This window comes from Carassius carassius, chromosome 1 (assembly GCF_963082965.1).
Source record: "Carassius carassius chromosome 1, fCarCar2.1, whole genome shotgun sequence".
Taxonomy (NCBI): domain Eukaryota; kingdom Metazoa; phylum Chordata; class Actinopteri; order Cypriniformes; family Cyprinidae; genus Carassius; species Carassius carassius.
The window spans coordinates 1,084,615-1,097,435 of NC_081755.1; positions in this window are offsets into that span (position 1 = coordinate 1,084,615).

The following is a 12,821-nucleotide window of genomic DNA, read 5'->3' on the forward strand; positions in this document are numbered from 1 at the left end:
ATCTTTATCACCGTCTAGACAGAGTACCAAAAGTTCAAGTTGGAAAAAATTGCAGGGGTTGGTCAACCACACATCACTGATACAAAAATCATTTATAGCTTTTTGCAAGTATAGCTATTTGGCCTGACCTGTGTTAACCACACAGGTCACAGCTGCATGTTAGTATAGCAAAACAGCATAGCTAGTTAGATGTTCCATTTTGCAACCTGGTTGCCAAATGCATCACCTTCCTTTTTCCATCTTCTGCACAGGATAGCAAATAACAACTTCTGACCACAAAAATATCACAAAAATATACCCCTATAGCTAAGGGGTATAATATGTGTGAGCAAAAACATACACCTGAAACTCTTTATCTTCTTTTAGCTGGGGTTTTAAGTTGCAATGATTCTAAGTCATCTGTTAACATTTGCAGCTCTAGACTGATCCCATTATAGTCAGACATTTCTTTTATAAACTTCATTATTCTTTTATTCAAAGTTTCCTGTTGCCACATCAATTTTATTATAGTTCTCAATTTGAAGTCCATATTGTCACGGCACGGTAGAGACGGCGCCGAGGAAGAAACAGGGTCTGGGTCCAAGTGCAGGGAAGATTCACTTTTTAATAAATGAGAACAAGAACAAAAAGGCCAACACGGCAAAAACAAAACAGAAACGAATCACCGGGACACAAGCAGAAGCAGCAGACACGAAACACACAATTAACATTATGCAATTTAACTCACAAATAACAATAGCAAATAACATTCTAATAATCCAGGCAGGCAGAGAGGTGGGAGTGTGGAAAATATATACTCGTGAACAAATGGGGAACAGCTGAGTGTGTGTGTGTGTGTGTGTGTGTGTGTGTGTGTGTGTGTGTGTGTGTGTGTGTGTGTGTGTGTGTGTGTGAGACAGGTGTATCGAACTAGTGACCAGGTGTGAGTAAGTGTGTGACACAGCTGTACGGAGTGAAGGTTATGAGTCCGGGAGAATGGAAGTGGTGCCCTCTGGTGGTGAGAGGGAGGAACACCGGGTCTGGACTCATGACAGATATGGTGTTGATGTTCCAGGTTTCTTCTTTGTTCGGCGACGCTTCTCCACTTTCAGTTGCTTTTTGGTTTTTCTGCTTTTTTGTTCCACTTGTAGCCCTTGAATGACGAGATCACCAAAGTCTACATTTATTTTACCTGCTTCACAATTCCCTATAGAAATCGGCCCAGTCGGAATTGATCTGAAAACTTCATATCTGCCTCCTTAACGGGAAACATTACAGCAGTAATAATAATAAATATTAGCTAGGAGCAACAAGTACACAAACACCTCACAGCATCAGAAACTCCACAACTCTACCTAGTAGAGTTTTCCTCCATGTTTGCATTATCTCTACAAAGGAGATGTAGTACAGCTTTTTTTTTTATTAAACCTTTATTTAACCAGGGAAATAATCACATTGAGATAAATATCTCATTTACAAGTGAGCCCTGGCCAAGGTAGCAGCACACAATATACATAACTACATAAAACAAATTACACAACACACACATATACAGCAATAAAGCAAGATTAAACGTTAAGAGCAAGTGCAGACAGATTTGAATGTTTGGTTGAGATATAACTTGAACTCATTAATTGAAATAAGTACATCAAGTTTCAATGATCTTTGGATCTCATTCCAAGCAGCTGATGCGCTATAAATAAAAGCAGTTTTTCCAAACTCTGTCTTCATTAAAGGAACATTTAAAAGAATATATCTACTTGAACGTAGATCATACCCTTGACTATTAAAAGTTATTAGACTATTCATATTGAGGAAGCTGGCCAACTAATGCCTTGTACACAAGTATGAGCCAGTGCTTGTACCTTCTTATATGAAGTGAAGGCCAACCTACCATTTCATACAGTGCACAATGATGAGTGTGATATTTTGTGCAAGTTATAAATCTTAGAGCAGAGTGATAAACAGAATCTAATGATTGTAAGAGAGCTTTAGTGGTATTTCTGTAAAAAACATCTCCATAATCTAAGATAGGTAAGAAGGTAGATTCCACCAACTTTCTCCTGGCTGACTGTGAAAAACATGCACTATTCCGAAGATATGTCAATAGAATATGCAAAACAATAAATAATGGTATCGTCGGCATATAAATGAATACTTGCGTCTGATAGATTATCACCAAGATTGTTAATATATAATGTAAACAACAGGGGACCCAAAATGGACCCCTGTGGCACACCAGATTCAATGGTGAGCTTATCAGAAAGAGAACCCTTAATTTGCACTCTTTGACACCTATTCTTTAAATAGTTCCTAATCCAACCTAATGCGGTTTCAGAAAGACCGATACAATGTAAACGCAACAAAAGAATACCATGATTGACCGTATCGAAAGCTTTAGTCAAATCAATAAACATTGCAGCACATGATCTTCCAGTATCTAGGGCGCAGGTAATGTCATTTAAAACTTTCATAGTAGCAGTTACTGTACTATGATTTTTTTCTGAAACCGGACTGAAACCTAGATAAAGTGCTATTGTTGATTAAAAATTCCTTTATCTGTTCGGTAACAATAGATTCTAAAATTTTAGCCACAGCTGATAGCTTCGAAATCGGTCTATAATTATTTAAAATGGTTGGATCACCGCCTTTTAACAGGGGTACAACCAAAGCAGATTTCCAAACATCAGGAACAATATTCTGTTCCAATGATAAAATATAAATGATTAAAAATATAAGCTAATGGGCCAGCAATGATCTCGGCAGCTAATTTAAAAAAATATGGCTCAATTTCATCAGGCCCTGCAGACTTCTTGATGTCTACATTTTTTAAACCACTTCTTGAAATTGTAGAAAAATTAAAGGTCGGACTATCTTCTCTCAGAAAAGATGGATTTGGTATAACGCTCACAGGAATTTCTTTGAAAATAGAACTTGAAGAAATAAAGTGCTTATTAAAAATATTTACCATATCCGTCTTATTATTAATGAGACTATCTTTTACTAAAATTTGGTCAGGAAAATCATTCGATAACGTGGAGGGAGAAAGTGATTTGATGGTTTTCCAAAATTTTATAGGATTATTCAGATTTTGTGAGGTTTCTTTTAGACAGTAGTCAGATTTAGATCTGCGTACAAGAGCTGTGCATTTGTTTCTCAATACTCTAAATGCTACCCAGTCTCTTTCTGTATCTGAGTTTCTCGCAATGGCCCAAGCCAAATTTCTTTCATGAAGGAGTTCAGATAATTCATTTGAAAACCATGGATTTTCACGGCCTTTTACTCAAAAAATCCTAGCAGGTGCATGTCTATTCACAATCTTCAAGAATAAAGTGTGAAAATACTACCATGCAATGGACACATCAGGTAATAAAAACAGTCTGTCCCAGTCAGATGTAAACAACTCATGCGGAAACCCCTGAATATCAAACAATTTAAAGTTCCTCCAGCTGCTCGGAGATTTCGCCTTTGGAGAAGACTGTTGATTTAACACTTGAAAAGTTACTGGAAAGATTACCCCAGAATGCATTTTTAGCCCACCCCAACCCTTATGAACAATAATTATAAATGCTGACTAATATATTTGTGGCATGATTTCCCAAGTTAAGTGGTTGGGCTGGGAATTTTAATGTCATCAATTTTGCGGGCTATAAAAAGCCATTGTCGAATGCACCTAGGCAGAGCGTCATTTCCCAGATGTGGTCTGGTTTCCGCTGTTGTGATCGAACGTTACTCTGAGTTGATTCAGTAGAGGAGAGCGGCTGTGTTTATGGTTGCTTACACGGTTGCCGGTTTGTCACAGCTGCTCTAATCGGCTGATGGCTATGAGTTGTATCTGTCCTCCTCCAGGTATGTGTTTAACTTTTTTATATTCGCTCATCAGCCGTTGAAGTTGTGCGAGTCAGAATTTTTATTATTTCAGTTGATGTGTTGTGTATGGGTGACGGCTCTTGCAAATAGGCGGAGTAATTATACCTACAGCTACATCCCGGTTCCCGCAGCTGTCATTTGCTAAATTTATAGTTTTTCTGTTTTGCTTTATAGATTATTGGATGTTCATTGTATATTTCTTACGCCGATTGCAGGGTGAATAACATCCTTAGTGGCAGCACCGCTGTCTCGTCGTGTGGTCGATTTACATTAAGTCCATGTTTGTTTTGGGTCGGGGTAGTGTTTGACCCGTGCCAACGAACTGTGCATTTGTGTATGTTTTGTTTCAACAAAAGGCTTTGAGCATTTTTATTTTGTGTGGTACTTAGTTTTGTTAAATTTGTTTTTCCTTTGTCTCAGTTCCAATTGAGTTTACTGTCTTTCTTAATTGATGTATTTTGGTTGATGGTTTTGCTGTGAAACATTTGTACATTTTTTGTATTTAATTTTGAGTTAAAGTATTGTGTTTAAGCTGTTCTTTACAGTTGTGTAATTGGTAGAATATATTGTATTAACATGTGTATTGAGTTATTTTTGTCTAGGAGCTGCAGGCCTTCTTGACCAGGGCGACCATTCCTCTGTAGATGGTGGTGGTGTTTCTTCATCGTGTGCTGTGGTCTGTGGCTTGCACTGGAGTGTGCTATGCAGATGGTGAGATCCCTTATTATTGGAGTATCTTCCCTGTAGTTTGGCTGCAGCTCCATGACAGCTGAAGTGACTTATGTAAGTTAGTATTAAAGTTGATGTGTGAGGTTGTCTAATTTATGCTTTTATGTCATTAAAATAAAACTTTTGTATTTGACTGATACCTGTGTCTCCACATTTTGCTTGCCTCTGGGTAGGAAACCTGTGTAAAGCCTTTTAGTTGGATTCTTTGGGTGAAATTCCCAAGGTGGCGTAGTCAGGCATTATTCCTTAATTTGATCATCTCAAATCTATCTGCTAAATGTACCTGGGCCACACTGTGCCTCGGTTGCAAACTGTAGTCGGCAGGGTCTTCTGCTCTTTGTTTGGCAGCTTCTTGGAGTTTTTGTGTGTGTTTTTGTTCTAGTTTTGTGTAGGGACGAGACCGCGGTGTATGTTCAACTGTGCGCCCACTAAAAATTGTTACAGGTGATTTAATTTGTTCTTTGAGTTAAACATGGAAAGTGAGTTGCATTAGTTGCGGGACTTGGTGACTCAATTAAGAGCTGATAATGAAAGGCTGCGACAGGAACAATCATCGGTAAGTTCTCCAGGCCCTAGTACCATTGATGATAGTGACATTGCAGCAGCAGTGACTAGACCTGCATTAGCCAGTACTGGTGCTGCCTCAGTGGATAGGTTTGTTTTTGTGCCTAGGGACCGGAAATGCCCAAAATTTAGTGGAATTGAGGAATGGGTTGATGAAGTGCAGGCTTGCCCATTGCTTGTCATTGGCTGATCAAGCTTTCTTCCTCTTCGATCATTTAGAAGAGGAAGCTCTTGAGGAAATTAGGCATCGCCCTGATACGGATAGAGGGGCTTCAGCTAGAATAATTTGGGCCCTTCATGAACTATATGAAGCCTTTTTCTCCCGGAGGCAGCAGGAAGGGAAGACCCTGTTTAGACTTTTCACTTTCTTTGATGGGCCTCCAGGAGAAAGTTTACCTGTTAGCCAGCCATTATGGGACTCACAGCTGAAGTGCTCTACCTAACTTATAATAGTGTTGTCACGATACCAAAATTATTGTTTCGATACCGATACCTAGTCAAGAATTGCGATTTCGATACTTTTTCGATACTTTTCCTGAAAGGGGAAAATACACTCTCAAATATCATTGCTGTGCTTTATTTTAAAATCGGGACAACATTCTAATCATATAGCACACTAATAAATGAACATATGAACAGCATATATGTTAAACATTTGAGCAAAATATGAAATATAAAAATATTAAAAATAATTAAATTAGAGCAATGACATTCAAGGTAAAGAAAGAATAAATTTAGCAGCATTATCTCAGTTATCATAAGAAACATAAGAGTAATAAATTTATCTTGATTCTGAACTTTGAATAAAAATATGAACTGCTATTATATTAAAAATGTTTCTGAACTCAGAAGATTAAATGTCAAAACATAAATAATATCAATTTAAGCTATGGCATTCGAGTAAAAAAGAAAAAAGCAAATAAAATTTAGCAGCAATATCTGAGATATTGTAACTTATTCTGTCAGTTGTGCAACCAGTGAGCTTTTTTGAGCGTCATCTTCTTCTTCCAGTCGTGGACCGGCGGCCACAGTATCACTTGTGCTCGCACATGCAGCCTAGTGATGCGCGGGTCTGGGTTTTTTCCAATCCGCGGGTCCTGCATTTATGAAATTACTTGGCCCGCCCCAGCCCGCAAATAAAGTAAAAAAATTTTACCCACCCCGACCCGCGCATCGGGGACAGCACGGAAGATACGTTGCTACTTAGACCTTCGTATAACCTTATCAAAGAACCTAATAAAATATTCAAATATATATTCCAAATATTTAATATAGGCTATATGAAATTGCACTAGTGATGGTTCGTCCTTGAATGAATCTTTTAGGTTAATGAATCGTTCCCGTTCAGGTAATCCACTGACTCATACCACACACCAACATGAGATTCGTCTCTTACAAATCTGGAACGCAGTCATTCTTTGAAGTATCGATACTAATAAATTTAGGAATCGTGACGTTTTTAATTTCCGAGAATCGCGATACTTTTGAAGTATCGGTGCACCATGCAACACTAACTTATAATTGTAATAGTTTCCTACTTCAGTGTGTTACAAACATAATTTTGGTGTCTTTGGAAAGAAGACCGTTTGGGCTTTACTTTTTATCAACCAGATTTGATAATGCTCAAAAATATTAAAAGTTATAGACACTGGAGTGCCTTGAAATTTTTTTACCACACTTAAATATTTTTTATTTGATATAAAAATACATGAAATGAGTCCTGGAGCAATCTAGATAAGTAATGGGATGAAAGCCACATGTCTCATGAGTTTCTATTTCAAATCTGAATAAGATATCATGAAAAATGAGACTCCTGCAAACATTTTTCTGAGACTATGTCTAGACCCCCCACCCCCCAAATATAAGAAAATATATTTCCCAATAGTACTGAAGGCTTCTACAAACTATTAAGTCATTAAACATACCACTGCATAGTTTTTTTTTCAGTTATAAAACACTAGACAGAAACTTCATATAAGGGATTTATTTGAGCACTAGAAGAATACAATAAGAATAATTTGAGTAAGAAAAATAAGAATAATAAGAAAAATAAAAAAAGATTTAACTTTGTTTGCCAATTACAGAACATCCTGAGATTGCTAGAAATGCAGCATTTTCAATGAATTACGATGATGTGCTGATGACCACTTATACAAATGGTAATAACTAGTGCTGTCAACGTTAACGCGTTAACGCATGCGATTAATTTTTGTCTGGTTTAACGTGTCAAAATATTTAACGCAATTAACGCAGCATCCGTATTTTCTGCCATCCGTTGGCTAGCTTTACATTATATGATCACGCTCTTATTCATTTAAATGCATTTAAACATTTCAAGCACGGCAAGACAAAAGAGAATGCGCTGTCTGTGAATGCCCTTATGTGACACATACACACGTACACACACACAATGCATAGACAGGGCGCCAGAATCCAGTTCTCTTAAGCGCTTGAACTAACAATAAACATCCCAAAGTGCCAGTTTTGTCGATTATCCTCATAAGAGCAATCTAAAATGAACAAAAAGAGTTGTGAGAGAATGAGACGAGTTCCATAGACAGTATATAAACGGTGAGATCCGCGTATACAAATGGTAATAACTAGTGCTGTCAACGTTAACGCGTTAACGCATGCGATTAATTTTTGTCTGGTTTAACGTGTCAAAATATTTAACGCAATTTACGCAGCATCCGTATTTTCTGCCATCCGTTGGCTAGCTTTACATTATATGATCACGCTCTTATTCATTTAAATGCATTTAAACATTTCAAGCACGGCAAGACAAAAGAGAATGCGCTGTCTGTGAATGCCCTTATGTGACACATACACACGTACACACACACACACAATGCATAGACAGGGCGCCAGAATCCAGTTCTCTTAAGCGCTTGAACTAACAATAAACATCCCAAAGTGCCAGTTTTGTCGATTATCCTCATAAGAGCAATCTAAAATGAACAAAAAGAGTTGTGAGAGAATGAGGCGAGATCCATAGACAGTATATAAACGGTGAGATCCGCGTGTCTGTCTGCTCTTAAAAGGACAGCAGCCAATAAAGCTTCCTGTCAGTAAAGTTAAAGAACAAAGGGAACGTATTTAAAATATACTGTCTTTATGTTGTTTCTACATTAATTTGATTAACTGTGAAATTATTACATTAAAAAATATATTAAAAACGTACAAAAACATTTCTTTTTTTATTGTGATTAATTGCGATTAATCACAGAAAAAATGTGTGATTAATCTAGTTAAAGTTTTTAATCGATTGACAGCACTAGTAATAACACAAATGTGCCAAAGTAAATAATCCACTCTCTCTATTCATAAAGACGTGTTCACGTTGATAGCTGTGATCATACAGTAATAGCGATCTGATTTGCACTCAAACAGATGGTAATCATGCAGATACATTCACATTCAACATAAAACACACTCTCACATATATAAAAACTGTTGAAAAATAAAACGAACAAAGAAAAAGGCGATCGCTATAAGTTCTGCCTCCATCAGCTGACAGGTGCGTCAGAGCGCGTCACGAGGGAGCCCCAAAATTCAAATAAACTATCTTTTGCCTATCTTTCATTCATTTTTTTTTCGGCGGATTGTCTCATTCTGTTTGTGACACTGTACGCTGCAATCCATGCCGTTTTTTTTACTACTAAGACGCAGTTTCCGACCGTGAGTTATTCCATAACGGACACAAACAGTTCTGTCGCTGAAGAACTGAAACGTAAACAAAGGAATTATGATCCATATTAAAACTTTATTGCTTCGTTGGACTAAACGTGCTCCATGAGATGCGGTTCAGTGCAGGGGCGTAGATGACACGGGGGACGTGCCCCCCCCCCACTTTTAATATAATGGAAATTCGCCCCCCGCACTTTTTCGGTCAAGTGTGTTCGCATAGAGGTTTTCAAGAGCTGGTGTGAATAAATATAGATTTAAACTCAAAGTCACAGGACAGTCTGCGCATGATCTGGTGTTTTATTAGGACCCAGAAGGCGAGATGAACATCACGGAGCGCTAAACACTCCTGCAGTGTGTGTTTCATTCATACTCGAAGCTGGAGGGCGCTCTCGTGCAGAAATTCATACCAGGAAACTCCTTATATGACAACGGCGTCCAGCTATTGCTGCATGAAAACAGTTATTTTCACAGAAAAACCGACACTTTTGGAAACACAAACACATTAAACATACGATTGCGACAATATGGGTTTTCAAGGCAAGGCAAGTTTATTTATATAGCACATTTTGTACACAATGGTAATTCAAAGTGCTTTACATAAAAGAAAGTAGAATAATAATGAAGAAACTGAATAACAAGAATAAAACAAGCAATTTTAAAACTTAAAATTATTTTAAAAATTACTTATTTAAAATGAATTTAAAACAGTTAGAAAATGATTTTACATAAAATAAAATAAAAAACTGAAAATATAGTGCAATCAGTTCGGACATTGCACAGTGCTCATTCAATAAATGCACAGCTAAACAGATGGGTTTTAAGTCTAGATTTAAATGTGACTAGTGTTTTAGCACATCTGATCTCTTCTGGAAGCTGATTCCAACTGCGGGCGGCATAGTAACTAAAGGCGGACTCCCCTTGTTTTGTGTGAACCCTTGGTATTTCTAACTGACTCGATCCTAATGATCTGAGTGCTCTGTTAGGTTTATATTCAGTGAGTATATATGAAATATATTTCGGTCCTAGGTCATGTAGTGACTTATATACGAGTAAAAGTACTTTAAAATCAATCCTAAATGTAACTGGAAGCCAGTGTAAGGACCTGAGGACTGGTGTGATATGCTCAGATTTTCTGGTTCTAGTCAGAATCCTGGCAGCAGCGTTCTGGATGAGCTGCAGCTGTCTAAAGGTCTTTCTGGGAAGGCCAGTGAGGAGCCCATTACAATAGTCCACCCTGCTGGTGATAAAGGCATGAACAAGTTTCTCCAAGTCTTGGCTGGAAAAAAAACATCTAATTCTTGCAATGTTTTTTAAATGATAGTATGCTGATTTAGTTACTGCTTTGACATGACTATTGAAACTAAGGTCTGTCTCCAGAATCACACCAAGATTCCTGACTTGATTTTTAGTTGTTTGACCCCTAGAGTCAAGGTATGCATTCACCTTGAACACTTCATCTTTGTTTCCAAATGCAATGACTTCAGTTTTCTCCTTATTTTACTGAAGATAGTTCTGGCACATCCAACTATTAATTTCATCAATGCATTTGCAGAGGGAGTCAATTGGGCTGTAGTCATTTGGAGATAAGGCTAGGTAAATCTGGGTATCATCAGCATAGCTGTGATAGGCAATTTGGTTCTTTCTCATTATTTGACTTAGTGGGAGCATATACAGGCTAAACAAGAGCGTTGCGAGAATTGACCCTTGTGGGACTCCGCATGTCATGGAAGTCCACTTAGACTTATGCTCTCCTAGACTCACATAATAGCCTCTCCCTTCTAACGCCTGGTTCACACCGTACGCCGAAGCGACGCGGAACGGAAAATCACGCGCGGTCCGGCGCCTGCCTGTTCACACCAGAAGCGTATTCTCCGCAGCGGTCGACAAGCGCTTCTGCTCAGTTGTTGTTTATTCAGAGCACATCATGGGTCAGTAAATAACACCCATCCCCTCCCACCCGCCCTGTAGTCCGCCCACTCCCGTTGCTATGTGCTTGCGTGTGTGTGTTGTGTGTTTTTTTTTTTTTCATTTTTCTAGTCTGTTTAGATACACAAATATGATCGCATTTGTCACTCGCGGTATTTTAATTTGAAAATTGCTTATATTTTGACAATTGACCGGATTGTCTCATGTTTCTTGGTGGGACTTCCTGCTGGAATTGACGCGGATCGCTCGCGCAAAAAATAGACCAGACGCCGAAACTGGCGCTTCACGGCGCGGGCCGGCAGCGGCACACCGCGGCGCTCCGCGTCTGGTGTGAATGACATCATAGGTTAACATGGGCGCCGAAAGGAAGCGGCCTCCGTTCCGCGCCGCTTCCGCGTCTCTTCGGCGTCCGGTGTGAACCAGGCGTAAGTATGACCTGAATCATTTGAGTACCATCCCAGAAAGCCCAACCCAGTTTTCCAGTCTCTCCAGTAGTATGTTATGATCGACAGTGTCAAACGCAGCACTGAGATCTAACAATACCAGCACCAATATTTTGCCTGAGTAACAATATAAGCGAATATCATTTATTATCTTAATGAGTGCTGTCTCTGTGCTGTGATGCGGTCGAAAACCAGATTGAAAATTGTCCAGGTATCCATTTGAGTTTAAGTATTTGTTCAGCTGATTAAAAACTACCTTTTCTATAATTTTGCCTATAAAGGAAGATTAGATATTGGTCTAAAATTGCTCAAAACAGCTTTTTCAGGAGGGGCTTAACAACTGCGGTTTTTAAGGAGTTTGGAAATGTCCCAGAAAGAAGTGAGGATTTTGAAAAAAGATGTGGGAAGTGTGTCAAGATAGCAGGTTGACGATTTTAGGTGGTGCACTATGTCTTCCAGAATTTTGCTATCAATTGCTTCAAAAATAGACATAGTATCTTTTTGATATTGTGGCCTAATCTGTCTGACCTCTGCATTTCTTGAGGATGTGCCAATCGCCTTCCTGATATTGATGATCTTCTCAGAAAAGAAGGATGCAAACTCATTGCATTTGCTGTCTGAGAGCATTTCACTGGGAATCTGACTTGGGGGGTTTGTCAGTCTCTCAACAGTGGCAAAAAGAGTACGAGTGTTATTTAAGTTACTGTTTATAAGGTTTGAGAAGAAATTCTGTCTAGCTGTGGCTAGTTTCACATTAAAAGCATGAAGGCTGTTTTTATTGATGCTATAGTGAATTTCAAGTTTTGTCTTCCACCACATCCGCTCTGCTTTTCTGCATTGTCTTTTCATAGTCTGAACTGCTGTTGATCTTCTCCAAACTGATTTCTGTCTGTTTGTTTTCTTACTGACTATTATTGGAGCAATAATCATCAATAACATTCTTAACTTTTGAGTTAAAGGAATCAAGGAGAATATCAACAGAGTCTGCAGAAATGCTTGGTGTTAAAGATATAGCCTCCATAAATAGTACACTTGTGTTCTCGTTAATGAATCTCCTTCTGACAGACCGATCTAGATTCAGTTGTAGCAGAGATCAAAATATCAAAGTACAGAAGTGATCAGATAGTGCTATGTCCTTAATAACAATGGATGAAATGTTTAGACCCCTACTGATGATTAAGTCTAGAGTGTGTCCACCTTTGTGTGTGGGTCCATGCACATGCTGAGTCAAGTCAAAAGTGATTAGAACCGATATCATTTCTTTTGTACTTTTGTTTTCTGCATTATCTATATGAATGTTAAAATCCCCTGCAATAGCAAAACAGTCAAACTCTGTGGAAATCATTGATAACATTTCTGTGACCTCTTCAACCAAGGCTGGATAGTATTTTGGAGGCCTGTAAATAATAATAAACAGAATGCGTGGAGCACCTTTCAGCACAATCCCTAGATATTCAAAAGACAAGTACTGACCAAATGACACTTGCTTGCATTGATAGACATCTTTAAATAGAGCAGCTACACCTCCACCTCTCCTAACAGTCCTGCAGACACTCATGTAAGTGAAGTTAGGCTGCTTCATTAGGGACTGTTGCATTGCAGCTGTCTTCAAGCCATGTTTCG